This window comes from Aethalodelphis obliquidens, unplaced genomic scaffold (genome assembly GCF_003676395.1).
Source record: "Aethalodelphis obliquidens isolate GAN/ISIS:26980383/991018 unplaced genomic scaffold, ASM367639v1 scaffold72, whole genome shotgun sequence".
In the NCBI taxonomy this organism is placed as follows: domain Eukaryota; kingdom Metazoa; phylum Chordata; class Mammalia; order Artiodactyla; family Delphinidae; genus Aethalodelphis; species Aethalodelphis obliquidens.
The window spans coordinates 9,469,721-9,485,230 of NW_020838016.1; the positions used below are offsets into that span (position 1 = coordinate 9,469,721).

General features: G+C 38.7%; 1 protein-coding gene and 1 pseudogene across 2 annotated transcripts in view; both read right to left on the reverse strand.

Annotated features, from left to right (window-relative positions):
* GK5 (glycerol kinase 5) overlaps positions 1–15,510 on the reverse strand; it is a 77,608-nt gene that overhangs the window by 54,102 nt on the left and 7,996 nt on the right. The gene's annotated exons all lie outside the window — the stretch shown is intronic.
* On the reverse strand, positions 13,618–14,368 carry LOC113612132 (60S ribosomal protein L15 pseudogene; annotated as a pseudogene).

The window sequence follows — 15,510 nt, forward strand, 5'->3', positions numbered from 1 at the left end:
GATCTGAGGTTAGTTGGCAGAAGCCTCCCTGAGAGACACAGTGTCAGAAGAAAGAAAACAACTCAAGATTTTTTTTTTAGAACAAAGTGAATTTAAAACAACCAAAATGGAGGAGTTATCATTTACAGTTGTTTTAGAAAACAGGCTAAACACAACCACTGATCAAATATGTTGAAAAAAATTTTAACCTGAAGCATATGAAGAAAACTCAAGGAATGAAAAGAGTTAAAAAAAAAAAAATGAGTTTCGGTGAATAGGCAGAAGATGGCAGAGTAGAAGGACATGTGCTCACTCCTCTTGTGAGAGCACCAGAATCACAAGTAACTGCTGAACAATCATCGAGAGGAAGACACTGGAACTCACTAAAAAAGATACTCCACATCCAAAGAAAAAGGAGAAGCCACAATGAGATGGTACGAGGGGCGCAATCACAGTAAAATCAAATCTGATAACTACTGGGTGGGTGACTCACAGACTGGAGAACAATTATACCACAGAAGTTCACCCACTGGAGTAAAGGTTCTGAGTCCCACGTCAGGCTTCCCAACCTGGTGGTCCAGCAATGGGAGGAGGAATTCCCAGAGAATCAGACTTTGAAGGCTAGCGGGATTTGATTGCAGGACTTTGACAGGACTGGGGGAAACAGAGACTCCACTCTTGGAGGGCACGCACAAAGTAGTGTGCCCAGCGGGACCCAGGGGAAGGAGCAGTGACCCCAAGGGAGACTGAACCAGACCTACCTGCTGGTGGTGGAGGGTCTCCTGCAGAGGCGGGGTGTGGCTGTGGCTCACCACGGGGACAAGAACACTGGCAGCAGAAGTTCTGGGAAGTACTCCTTGGCGTGAGCCCTCCTGGAGTCCGCCATTAGCCCCTCCAAAGAGCCTGTAGGCTCCAGTGCTGGGTCACCTCAGGCCAAACAACCAACAGCGAGGGAACTCAGCCCCATCCATCATCAGACAGAAGGTTAAAGTTTTACTGAGCTCTGCCCACCAGAGCAACACCCAGCTCTACCCACCAACAGTCCCTCCCATCAGGAAGCTTGCACAAGGCTCTTAGATAGCCTTTTTCACCAGACTACAATCCTGCAGCCTGTGGAACGAAAACGACATTCACAGAAAGGCAGACAAATGAAAAGGCAGAGGACTATGTACCAGAACAAGATAAAACCCCAGAAAAATGACTAAATGAAATAGAGATAGGCAACATTCCAGAAAAAGAATTCAGAATAATGACAGTGAAGATGATCCAGGACCTTGGAAAAAGAATGGAGGTAAAGGTCGAGAAGATGCAAAAAATGTTTAACAAAGACCTAGAAGAATTAAAGAACAAACAAACAGAGATGAACAATACAATAACTCAAATGAAAAATACACTAGAAGGAATCAATAGCAGAATAACTAGGGTAGAAGAACAGATAAGTGACCTGGAAGACAGAATGGTGGAATTCACTGCCATGGAACAGAATAAAGAAAAAAGAATGAAAAGAAATGAAGACAGCCTAAGAGACCTCTGGGACAATATTAAATGCACCAACGTTCCCATTATAGGGGTCCCAGAAGGAGAAGAGAGAGAGAAAGGACCCAAGAAAATATATGAAGAGATTATAGTCGAAAACTTTCCTAACATGGGAAAGGAAACAGCCACCCAAGTCCCGAAAGCGCAGAGAGTCCCAGGCAGGATAAACCCAAGGAGAAACAAACCAAGACAAAGAGTAATCAAATTGACAAAAATTAAAGACAAAGAAAATTATTAAAAGCAACAAGGGAAAAATGACAATATACAAGGGAACTCCCATAAGGTTAACAGCTGATTTCTCAGCAGAAACTCTACAAGCCATACTGGCACAATATATTTAAAGTGATGAAAGGGAAGAACCTACAACCAAGATTACTCTACCTAGCAAAGATCTCATTCAGATTTGACGGAGAAGTCAAAAGCTTTAGAGACAAGCAAAAGTTAACAGAATTCAGCACCACGAAACCAACCCTACAACAAATGCTAAAGGAACTTCTCTAAGTGGGAAACACAAGAGAAGAAAAGGACCTACAAAAACAAACCCAGGGCTTCCCTGGTGGTGCAGTGGTTGAGAGTCCGCCTGCCGTTGCAGGGGACACGGGTTTGTGCCCCCGTCTGGGAAGATCCCACATGCCGCGGAGCCGTTAGGCCCATGAGCCATGGCCGCTAAGCCTGCGCGTCTGGATCCTGTGCTCCGCAATGGGAGAGGCCACAACAGTGAGAGGCCCGCATACCGCAAAAAAAAAAAAAAAAAACCAGAAAAACCCAAAACAATTAAGAAAATGGTCCTAGTAACATACATATCAATAACTACCTTAAATGTGAATGGATTAAATGCTCCAAACAAAAGACACAGGCTAGCTGAATGGATACAAAAACAAGACCCATATATATGCTGTCTACAAGAGACCACTTCAGACCTAGGGACACATACAGACTGAGAGTGAGGGGATGGAAAAAGATATTCCATGAAAATGGAAATCAAAAGAAAGCTGGAGCAGCAATACTCATATCAGATAAAATAGACTTTAAAATAAAGAATATTACGGGATAGAAGGAAGGACACTACATAATGATCAAGGGATTAATCCAAGAAGAAGATATAACAATTATAAATATATATGGACCCAACATAGGAGCACCCTAATACATAAGGCAAATGCTAACAGCTATAAAAGAGGGAATCGACAGCAACACAATAATAGTGGGGGATTTTACCACCTCACTTACACCAATGGACAGATCACCCAGATAGAAAATTTAAAAGGAAACATAAGCTTTAAATGACACAACAGACCAGATAGATTTAATCGATATTTCTAGAACATTCCATCCGAAAACAGCAGATTACATTTTCTTCTCAAGTGCACAAGGAACATTCTCCAGGATAGATCACATCTTGGATCACAAATCAAGCCTTGGTAAATTTAAGAAAACTGAAATCAGAGGGAAGAGATATGGGAACATACGTATATGTATAACTGATTCACTTTGTTATAAAGCAGAAACTAACACACCATTGTAAAGTAATTATACCCCAATAAAGATGTTAAAAAAAAAAAAAACTGAAATCATATCAAGCATCTTTTCCAAGCACAACACTATAAGATTGGAAATCAATTACAAGTGGAAAAAACGTAAAAAACACAAACATATGGAGGTTAAACAATACATTACTAAATAACCAAGAAATCACTGAAGAAATCAAGGAGGAAATAAAAAAATACCCAGAGACAAATGACAACAAAAACACGATGATCCAAAACCTATGGGGTGCAGCAAAAGCAGTTCTAAGAGGGAAGTTTATAGCAATACAATCCTACCTCAAGAAACAAGAAAAATCTCAAATAAAGAATCTAACCTGACACCTAAAGCAATTAGAGAAAGAAGAACAAACAAAACCCAAAGTTAGTAGAAGGAAAGAAATCATAAAGATCAGAGCAGAAATAAATGAAATAGAATCAAAGAAAACAATAGCAAAGATCAATAAAACTAAAAGCTGATTCTTTGAGAAGATAAACAAAATAGGTAAACCTTTAGCCAGACTCATCAAGAAAAAGAGGGAGAGGACTAAAATCAATAAAATTAGAAATGAAAAAGAAGTAACAACAGACACCACAGAAATACAAAGCATCCTAAGAGACTACTACAAGCAACTCTGTGCCAATAAAATGGACGACCTGGAAGAAACAGATAAATTCTTAGAAAGGTATAACCTTCCAAGACTGAACCAGGAAGAAATAGAAAATATGAACAGACCAATCACAAGTAATGAAATTGAAACTGTGATTAAAAATCTTCCAACAAACAAAAGTCCAGGACCAGATGGCTTCACAGGTGAATTCTATCAAACATTTAGAAAAGAGCTAACACATATCCTTCTCAAAATCTTCCAAAAAATTGCAGAGGAAGGAACACTCCCAAACTCATTCTATGAGGTCACCATCACCCTGATACCAAAACCAGACAAAGATACTACAAAAAAAGAAAATTGCAGACCAATATCACTGATGAATATAGATGCAAAAATCCTCAACAAAATACTAGCAAACAGAATCCAACAATACATTAAAAGGATCATACACCATAATCAACTGGGATTTACCCCAGGGATGCAAGGATTCTTCAATATATGCAAATCAATCAATGTGATACACCACATTAACAAATTGAAGAATAAAAAGCATATGATCATCTCAATACATGCAGACAAGCTTTTGACAAAATTCAACACCCATTTATGATAAAAACTCTCCAGAAAGTGGGCATAGAGGGAACCTACCTCAACATAATAAAGGCCATATATGACAAATCCACAGCAAACATCATTCTCAATGGTGAAAAACTGAAAGCATTTCCTCTAAGATCAGGAAGAAGACAAGGATGTCCACTCTTGCCACTATTATTCAACATAGTTTTGGAAGTCCTAGCCATGGCAATCAGAGAAGAAAAAGAAATAAAAGGAACACAAATTGAAAGAGAAGTAAAACTGCCACTGTTTGCAGATGACATGATACTATATATAGAAAATCCTAAAGATGCCACCAGAAAACTATTAGCGCTAATCAATGAATTTGGTAAAGTTGCAGGATACAAAATTAAGGCACACAAATCTCTTGCATTCCTATACACCAAGAATGTAAGATCAGAAAGAGAAATTAAGGAAACAATCCCATTCACCATTGCAACAAAAAGAATAAAATACGTACGAATAAACCTACCTAAGGAGGTAAAAGATCTGTACTCAGAAAATCATAAGACACTGATGAAAGAAATCAAAGATGACACAAACAGATGGAGAGATATACCATGTTCTTGGATTGGAAGAATCAGTATTGTGAAAATGACTATACCACCCAAAGCAATCTACAGAATCAATGCAATCCCTATCAAATTACCAATGGCATTTTTTACAGAACTAGAACAAAAAAATCTTAAAATTTGTATGAAGACACAAAAGACCCTGAATAGCCTAAGCAATCTTGAGGGAAAAAAACGGACTTGGAGGAGTCAGACTCGCTGACTTCAGACCATACTACAAAGTTACAGTAATCAAGACAATATGGTACTGGCACAAAACCAGAAATATAGATCAAAGGAACAGGATAAAAAGTCCAGAGATAAACCCATGCATCTATGATCAACTAATCTATGACAAAGGAGGCAGGGATATACAATGGAGAAAAGAGTCTCTTCAATAAGTGGTGCTGGGAAAACTGGACAGGTACACGTAAAAGAATGAAATTAGAACAGTCCCTAACACCATACACAAAAGTAAACTGAAAATGGATTAAAGACCTAAATGTAAGACTGGACACTATAAAACTCTTAGAGGAAAACATAGGAAGAACACTTTTTGACATAAATCACAGCAAGATCTTTTTGACCCACCTCCTAGAGTAATAGAAATAAAAACAAACAAACAAAAAGAGTTTTCTGGCATCTGAGGGGTGGGGGGGAACAAGGAGAAAAATAAAAAGAAAGTTCAGGGCTTCCCTGGTGGTGCAGTGGTTGAGAGTCCATCTGCTGATGCAGGGGACACGGGTTCGTGCCCCGGTCCGGGAGGATTCCACGTGCCGCGGAGCGGCTGGGCCCATGAGCCATGGCCGCTGAGCCTGCGCATCCGGACCCTGTGCTCCGCAACGGGAGAGGCCACAACAGTGAGAGGCCCGTGTACCACAAAGAAAAAAAAAAGAAAGTTCAAAGTTTTAGACATCCTAACAGCAATTCTAAGGAAAACAAAGTTTCTATGGCCATGGTGACAGAATGCACCATAGACGCTGGAGGAAAAAACAATGAGCTGGGAACAGCAGGCGCTGGCTGGGGCTGGATGAACAATAGGTTGTTCCACAGGGTCAAATCTGTCTCTCTTTTTCTCTCAACAATGAGCAAGAGGACTTCCCTGGTGGTGCAGTGGTTAAGAATCCACCTGCCTATGCAGGGGACACGGGTTAGATCCCTGGTCCGGGAAGATCCCACACCAACTGAGCCCATGCACCACAACTACTGAGCCCAAGTGCCACAACTACTGAGCCTGCATGCTACAACTACTGAAGCCCACATGCCCAGAGCCTGAGCTCCACAACAAGAAAAGCCACTGCAATGAGAAGCTCGCGCACCGCAACAAAGAGCAGCCCCCACTCACCACAACTAGAGAAAGCCTGTGCACAGCAACAAAGGCCCAATGCAGCTGAAAAAAAAAAAAAAGAGTACCTAGGGAATTCCCTGGTGGTCCAGTTGTTAAGACTCTGTGCTTCCAATGCACGGGGTGTGGGTTCCATTCCTGGTTGGGGCACTAAGATCCCATACGTCCCACGGTGCAGCCAAAAATAAAAACAACACAACAACAAAACAAAACAAGAAAAAGGAAGAGTACCTCTCTGGAGGAAATGAGCCATGCCTGCCTAAACCTGTGGGATATCTCCATATTCACATGTCCCAAACCAAACACTTCATCATGTTTCCTTCTACCCACCCTCATCACCACCTAACTCATTCCTCCTCTTATGTTCTCTATAATTTCTTTCACGTCCTCCCAAACATCAAGACCAGAAATAGTGGTAAGTTAATTTTTTAAATTGAACTAATTTTTTTAACTGAAGTATAGTTGACTTACAATATTATATTAGTTTTGGGTGTACAACATAGTAATTCAATATTTTTATAAAATATATGCTATAGGAAGATATAAAATATTGTCTATATCCCCTGTGCTGTACATAACATCCTTGTAACCTATTTATTTTACACCTGGTATTTTGTAGCTCTTCATCTCCTTCACCTATCTTGGCCCAACCCTGACACCTCTCCCCTCTGGTAACCACTAGTTTGTTCTCAGTATCTGTTCTATTTGTTCATTTGTTTGTATATGTTTCATTTGTTCTGCATATTAAGTGAAACGCAGTATTTGTCTTTCTCTGTCTGACTTATTTCACCAAGCATAATACCCTCCAAGTCCATCCATGTTGTTTCCAATGGCAAAATTTCATCCTTTTTTATGGCTGAGTAATAATCTTATATATATATATATATATATATATATATATATATATACACACACACACATATATATATATTCCTATGTTTCTATATATATAACACATCTTCTTTATCCTTCTATCTATTGATGGACACTTAGGTTGCTTCCATGTCATGGCCATTGTAAATAATGCTGCTATAAACACTGAGGTAAATATATCTTTTCAAATTAGTGTTTTCATCAGATAAATACCCAGGAGTAGAATGGCTAAATCATATGGTAGTTCTATTTTTAATTTCTTGAAGAACTTCCATACTGATTTCCATAGTGGCTGCACCAATTTACATTCCCACCAACAGAGCACAAGGGTTCCCTTTTCTCCACATCCTTGCCAACATTTGCTATTTTTTTTCTTTTTGATAATAGCCATTCTAATAGGTATGAGGTGATATCTCATTGTGGTTCTGAAATGTATTTCCCTGATGATAAGTGATGTTGAGCATCTTTTCATGTGCCTTTTGGCCATCTGTATGTCTTCTTTGGAAAAATGTCTGTTCAGATTCTCTGGCCTTTTTAAATTGAGTTGGCTATTTTTTTTTCATATTGGGTTGTATGAGTTCTTTATATGTTTCACATAGTAAACCATTACCAGATGTATCATTTGCAAATATCTTCTCTCATTTGGTAGGTTCCCTTTTTGTTTTGTTGATGGTTTCCTTTGTACAAGAGCTTTTGAGTTTGATTATGTCCCATTTGTTTATTTTTGCTTTTATTCCCCTTGCCTAAGGAGATAAAGCCAAAGAAATATAGCTATGACCAATGTCAAAAAGTGTAGTACCTATGTTTTCTTCTAGTTTTATGATTTCAGGTCTTACATTTAGGTCTTTAATTCATCTTGAGTTTATTTTTGTAAATAGTGTGAGAAAATTTTCTAATTTCATTCTTTTATGTGTAGCTGGTCCAGTTTTCCCAATACCACTTATTGAACAGTCTTTTTAAAAAATTATATATTCTTGCCTCCTTTGCCATAGATTAATTGACCATGTGTTTGTGGGTTTATTTCTGGGCTCTCTATTCTGTTCCACTGATCTATGTATCTGTTTTTGTACTGATACCACAGTTTTGATTACTTTAGCTCTGTAGTATAGTCTGAAGTCAGAGAGCAGAGATACCTCCAACCTTGTGCTTTTTTCTCAAGACTGCTTTACTATTCAGGGTCTTTTGTGGTTCCATACAAATTTTAGGATTATTTGTTCTAGTTCTGTGAAAATGTCATGGGTATTTTGATAGGTATTGCATTAGATCTGTAGATTGCTTTGGGTAGTATGGATATTTTAATAATGCTAATTCTCCTAACCCATGAACATGGGATATATTTCCATTTATTTCTATCCTCTTCAATTTCCTTCATCTATGTCTTATAGGTTTCAGAGTATGTGTCTTTCACCTCCTTCATTAAATTTATTCCTAGATATTTTATTCTTTTTGATTTATAAATGGGATTCATTTCTTTTGTTATTAGTGTACAGAAATGCAACAAATTTCTTTATATTAATCTTGTATCCTGCAACTTTACTGAATTCATTTATTCTAGTAGTTTTTTTTGGTGGAGTCAAAGGTTTTCCTTATATAGTATCATGTCATCTGCAACCAGTGGTAGTTTTACTTCTTCCCTTTCAATTTGAATGTCTTTTATTTCTTTTTCTTGTCTGATTGCCGTGGCTAGGACTTCCAATACTATATTAAGTAGAAGTGGGAAGAGTGGGCATCCTCATCTTGTTCCTGATCTTAAAGGAAATACTTCCAGCTTTTCACCACTGAGTATGATGCCAGCTGTGGGTTTGTCAGATGGCCTTTATTATGTTGAGGTTTGTTCCTTCTATGCCAACTTTGTTGACAGTTTTTATCACGAATGGATATTGAATTTTGCCAAATGTTTTTTCTGCATCTATTGAGATGATCATGTGATTTTTATCCTTGGTTATGTTAATGTGGTGTATCTGTGGTGTATCATGTTAATTGACTTGCAGATATTGAACCATCCTCACATCCCGGGAATAAATCCCACTTGATCATGATGTATGATCCTTTTTACATATTGTTGAATTTGGTTTGCTAATATTTTGTTGAGGATTCTTGCATCTATTTCATCAGCTATATGGGCCTGTACATTTTTTTGTAGTATCTTTATCTGATTTTGGTAACACGGTAGTGCTGGCCTCATAGAATGAGGTGGGAAGTGTTCTCTTCTCTTTTATTTATTTATTTGTTTGTTTGTTTATTCATTTATTTATGGCTGCATTGGTCTTCATTGCTGCACATAGGCTTTCTCTAGTTGCAGTGAGCAGGGGCTACTCTTCATTGCGGTGCATGGGCTTTTCATTGCGGTGGCTTCTCTTGTTGCAGAGCACAGGCTCTAGGCACGTGGGCTTCAGTAGTTGTGGCACACAGGCTCAGTAGTTGTGGCTCACAGGCTCTAGAAGCAGGCTCAGTAGTTGTGGTGCACAGGCTTAGTTGCTCCGTGGCATGTGGGATCTTCCTGAACCAGGGCTAAAACCATGTCCCCTGCATTGGCAGGCAGATTCTTAACCACTGTGCCACCAGGGAAGTCCACCTCTTTAATTTTTTGAAACATTTTGAGAAGCATACATATTAACTCCTCTTTAAATATTTGGTAGAATTCCCCTGTGAAGTCATCTAGTCCCAGACTTTTGTGTGTTGGGAGTCTTTTGATTACTGATTCAATTTCAATACTAATAATCAATCTATTCAGATTTTCTATTTCTTCCTGATTCAGTCTTGGAAAACTGTATGTTTCTCAGAATTTATCCACTTATTCTAGGTTGTCCAATTTGTTAGCATATCACTGTTTGCATTATTCTCTTATGATTGTATTTCTGTGATATCAGTTGTAACTTCTCTTTCATTACTTATGTTTTAAATTTGAGCACTCTCTCTTTTTCTTAATGAGTCTGGCTAAAGTTTATCAGTTTTGTTTATCTTTTCAAAAAAAACAGCTCTTAGTTTCATTTATCCTTTCTATGTTTTTTGGTCTCTATTTTATTTATTTTCACTCTGATCTTTATTGTTTTTTTCCTTCTACTGACTTTGGACTTTGTTTGTTCTTCTTTTCTAATTCCTTTAGAGGGAAAGTTAGGTTGTTTATTTGAGATTTTTCTTTTTTCTTGAGGTAGGCTTCTATTACTATAAACTGCCCTCTTAGAAATGTTTTTGTTGTGTCTCATAGATTTTGGACGTTGTGCTTCTATTTTCATTCATCCCAAGGTATTTTTTGACTTCTTCTTTAATTTCTTTGTTGACCCAATGGCTTTTTTATAGTATGTTTTCAGTCTCCGCTTGTTTGTGTTTTTACCAGTTTTCTTCTTGCTATTGATTTCTAGTTTCACACTGCTGTGGTCAGAAAAGATGCTGGATTTAATTTCAATCTTCGTAAATTTACTGAGACTTCTTTTGTGGCCTAGGCATGTAATCTATCCTGGAGAATGTTCCATGTGCACTTGAGAAGAATGTGTATTCTGCTGGTTTAGAATGTAATATTCTACAGATATCTATTAAGTCCATCTGGTCTAAAATGTCATTTAAAGCCAATGTTTCCTTATTGATTTTCTGTCTGGATGATGTATTCATTAATGTGATTGGGGTAATTAAAATCCCCTATTATTATTGTATTACTATCAATTTTTTCCTTTATGTCTGTTAATATTTGCTTTATATATTGGGTGCATAAATGTATTGGGTGCATATATGTTAACAAGTCTAATATCCTCTTCTTGGATTGACCCCTTTATCATTATTTAATGTCCTAAATTGTCTTTTGTTACAGATTTTGTTTTAAAGTCTATTTTATCTGATATGAGTACTGCTACCCCAGCTTTTCATTTCCATTTGCATGAAATATCTTTTTTAATCCCTTCACTATCAATGGGTGTGTCTTTAGCTCTGAAGTGAGTGTCTTGTAGGCAGCATATACATGGATCTTGGTTTTTTTAATCTAATCAGCTACCCTATGTCTTTTGATTGGAGCATTTAGTCTATTTTACATTAGAAGTGATGATCAATAGGTATGTATCTATTGCCATTTTGTTACTTGTTTTCTGGTTGTTTTTGTATTTCTTTGTTCTTTTCTTCTTTTAACCTCTTCTCTTTGGGTTTGATAACTTTTTTTTTTTTTTTTTTTTTTTGGCAGTACACGGTACGCAGGCCTCTCACTGTTGTGGCCTCTCCCGTTGTGGAGCACAGGCTCACAAATGGCTCATGGACCTAGCCGCTCTGTTGCATGTGGGATCTTCCCGGACCGGGGCACGAACCCGTGTCCCCTGCATCGGCAGGCAGACTCTCAACCACTGCGCCACCAGGGAAGCCCCTGGGTTTGATAACTTTTTAAGTATTATGTTTGGGTTCCTTTCTCTTTGCTTTTTGTGTATCTACTGTAGGTTTTTGATTTGCAGTTACCATGAGGTTCATATCTATAAATATATCTACTTGTTTTAGAATGACAGTCATTTAAGTTCAAACACATTCTAAAAGCCCTACTTTTTTTTTACTAAGCCCCCCCACCAACATTTTATGTTTTGGTGTCATAGTTTACATTTTTATGAATATCCCTTAACTGTTTATTGTAGTTATAGTTGATTAATGGTTGATTTTACAATTTTGTCTTTTAACCTTCATAGTAGCTTACTTAAGTGGTTGATCAACTGCCTTTACAATATATTTACATATATCAGTGAGATATTTTTCCTTCAAATAAATATTTTCTTATTTCTTAGCACTAGGGGTGTGGGTCCCGATTAGATCATTTCTCCTTCCTTCCTACCAGACTCCACTTTCCTTAATAACCTTGGTTGTAGAAGAGCCATTCTGCTAGTCTTCAGGCTGTTCTCAGAGAGAGCTGTTCTATATGTCATCGTAGTCTTGATGTGTTTGTGGGGGAAGGTGAGCTCAGGGTCTACCTACTCCACCATCTTGATCCCATCCAGTCAAATACTGGAAAATTTAAACTTCTTCCTCTTTCCTAACACTGAATTAAAGGCCAAGTCCACACGAATTCACCCTTATCTCCACATCCACCACTTTTCTTCCCCACTGCCCCAAGCTCAAGGTGCCCTTTGGAATCTAGGGCTTTGTAACAGAGAAACATTTTACAGCATTTCTGTTGTTATTGTTTTTAAGACAAGAAACACCTGTTGAACGCGATATGGGGATAGTGGAAAGAGCATATTCTTTGGGATCAAAAAGATAATTTGGAATCTTGGCTTGATTAATTAACTGAGTGACCTTGAATAACTTACTTATTTCTCTGATCCTCAGTTTCTTTCTCTGTAAAAATACACTTAACAACTAAATAACAGGTTTGTTGTAAGGATACTGGAACCTGAAGGAAGTATCACAGGTAATCACTATATGGTAGGCATTATGGTATTATTACTGTGTTTAATCCATACATACCTCATATGCTGTAGGTACTTCAGTATTAAATTTGGAGTAGACTGAAAATATAACTCATATTATATAGTCTTGTGTCTTAGAAATTTTTCAGGTTCTCCTGAATCTCTTTAGGTATAAACTGATTTTTCAGATCTTCAATCCATGCTTATTTGAATTTTAATGAAAGCAACAGTCTTTTTATTACTATTACTTTATATAAGTTAGGCCCAGCTGACATGCAGCAAGCATTTTTTTTTTAACATCTTCATTGGAATTGTTTTACAATGGTGTCTTAGTTTCTGCTTTATAACAAAGTGAATCAGCTATACATCTACATATATACCCATATATCCTCCCTCTTGCATCTCCCTCCCACCCTCCCTATCCCACTGTTCTGGGTGGTCACAAAGTACTGAGCTGATCTCCCTGTGCTATGGGGCTGCTTCCCACTAGTTATCTATTTTACATTTGGTAGTGTATATAAGTCCATGCCACTCCCCCACTTGGTCCCAGCTTACCCTTCCCCCTCCCCATGTCCATTCTCTATGTCTGCATCTTTATTCCTGTCCTGCCCCTAGGTTCTTCAGAACATGTATTTTTTTAGATTCCATATATATGCGGTAGCATATGGTGTTTGTTTTTCCCTTTTTGACTTACTTCACTCTGTATGACAGACTCTAGGTCCATCCACACCACTACAAATAACTCAATTTGTTTCTTTTCATGGCTGATTAATATTCCATTGTATATATGTGCCACATCTTCTTTATCCATTCATCTGTCGATGGACACTTAGGTGGCTTCCATGTCCTGGCTCTTGTAAGTAGAGCTGCAATGAACATTGTGATACATGACTCTTTTTGAATTATGGTTTTCTCAGGGTATATGCCCAGTAGTGGGATTGCTGGGTCATATGGTAGTTCTATTTTTAGTTTTTTAAGGAAACTTCATACTGTTCTCCATAGTGGCTGTATCGATTTACATTCCCACCAACAGTGCAAGAGGGTTCTGTTTTCTCCACACCGTCTCCAGCATTTATTGTTTGTAGGTTTTTTGATGATAGCCATTCTGACTGGTGTGAGGTGATACCTCATTGTAGTTTTGATTTGCATTTCTCTAATGATTAGTGATGTTGAGCATCCTTTCATGACTTTGTTGGCAATCTGTATATCTTCTTTTTTTTTTTTTTTGGATGTCCTAAACTGTTTATTAGGTAAGAATTTTACAAACATTACTTATATTAGCGGTAGCGGTGAGCTGGAGAGTATTGCGCCTTCTCCAGGCTGCGCGGCGAGAACCACCGATCATGTGGTGGAACTTGTGGCCCTTGCCGAGGCCACGGCTCTTCCTGCCTGCAGGCGTCAGCCTCCGCATCTCCCTGTGCTTGTGGACTGGTTTGGTGATCCACTGGGTGTCAGGGTTTCTTCTGATAGCTCGGCAACAGACTGAAGGCTCCAGGCAAACTTGAGCTGGTTGACACCATGGTGGACGGGCTTGCCGTAGGTGGCGCCCTTCGGGACTGGGCGTTTGCGGCCACTGCAGTGCATGCAAACACGATATATCACATAACCTTGCTTGGCCTTGTAGCCCAGCCTGCGCGCCTTGTCGGGCCAGGTGGGGCACGGGGCCCGGTCCAGCACCGAGAGCTGGCGGTACTGCCAGCAGCGCACCCTGAGCAGAAAGCGTATCACGTCCGACTGCTTCTTCCTCCACAGCTCCTGGAAGTACTTGTAAGCGCCCATCTTGGCTCACAGGAGACAGGAGGAGCTCCAAGGTCGCAGGGTCCCTGAGCCTGAATGGTGGAGATGAAAAGAGATCTGCGGCGGATAGAATACTGTATATCTTCTTTGGAAAAATGTCTATTTAGGTCTTCTGCCCATTTTTGGATTGGGTTGTTTGTTTTTTTTTGATATTTACCTGCATGAGCTGCTTGTAAATTTTGGAGATTAATCCTTTGTCAGTTGCTTCATTTGCAAATATTTTCTCCCATTCTGAAGGTTGTCTTTTCGCCTTGTTTATAGTTTCCTTTGCTGTACAAAAGCTTTTAAGTTACATTAGATCCCATTTGTTTATTTTTGTTTTTATTTCCATTTCTCTAGGAGGTGGGTCAAAAAGGATCTTGCTGTGATTTATGTCACAGAGTGTTCTGCCTTACATTTATAGTGTCTGGCCTTATATTTAGGTCTTTAATCCATTTTGAGTTCATTTTTGCCACCACCAGGGAAGACCTAATTTCATTCTTTTACATATAGCTGTCCAGTTTTCCCAGCACCACTTTTTGAAGAGGCTGTCTTTACTCCACTGTATATTCTTGCCTCCTTTATTAAAAATAAGGTGACCAGGGCTTCCCTGGTGGCGCAGTTATTGAGAGTCCGCCTGCCGATGTAGGGGACATGTGTTCGTGCCCCCATCTGGGAAGATCCCACATGCCGCGGAGCAGCTAGGCCCATGAGCCATGGCCACTGAGCCTGCGTGTCCGGAGCCTGTGCTCCACAACAGGTGAGGCCACAACAGTGAGAGGCCCGCGTACTGCAAATAAATAAATAAATAAATAATAAGGTGACCATATGTGCGTGGGTTTATCTACGGGCTTTCTATCCTGTTCCATTGATCTATAATTCTGTTTTTGTGCCAGTACCATACTGTCTTGATTACTATAGCTTTGTAGTATAATCTGTAGTCAGGGAGCCTGATTCCTCCAGCTCCGTTTTTCTTTCTCAAGATTGCTTTGGCTTCAGGGTCTTTTGTGTTTCCATATAAATTGTGAATTTTTTGTTCTAGTTCTGTGAAAAATGCCACTGGTAGTTTGATAGGGATTGCATTGAATCTGTAGATTGCTTTGGGTAGTAGAGTCATTTTCACAATGTTGATTCTTCCAATCCAAGAACATGGTATATCTCTCCATCTGTTTGTATCATCTTTAATTTCTTTCATCAGTGTCTTATAGTTTTCTGCATACAGGCCTTTTTTTTCCTTAGGTAGGTTTATTCCTAGGTATTTTATTATTTTTGTTGCAATGGTAAATGTGAGTGTTTCCTTAATTTCTCTTTCAGGTTTTTCATCATTAG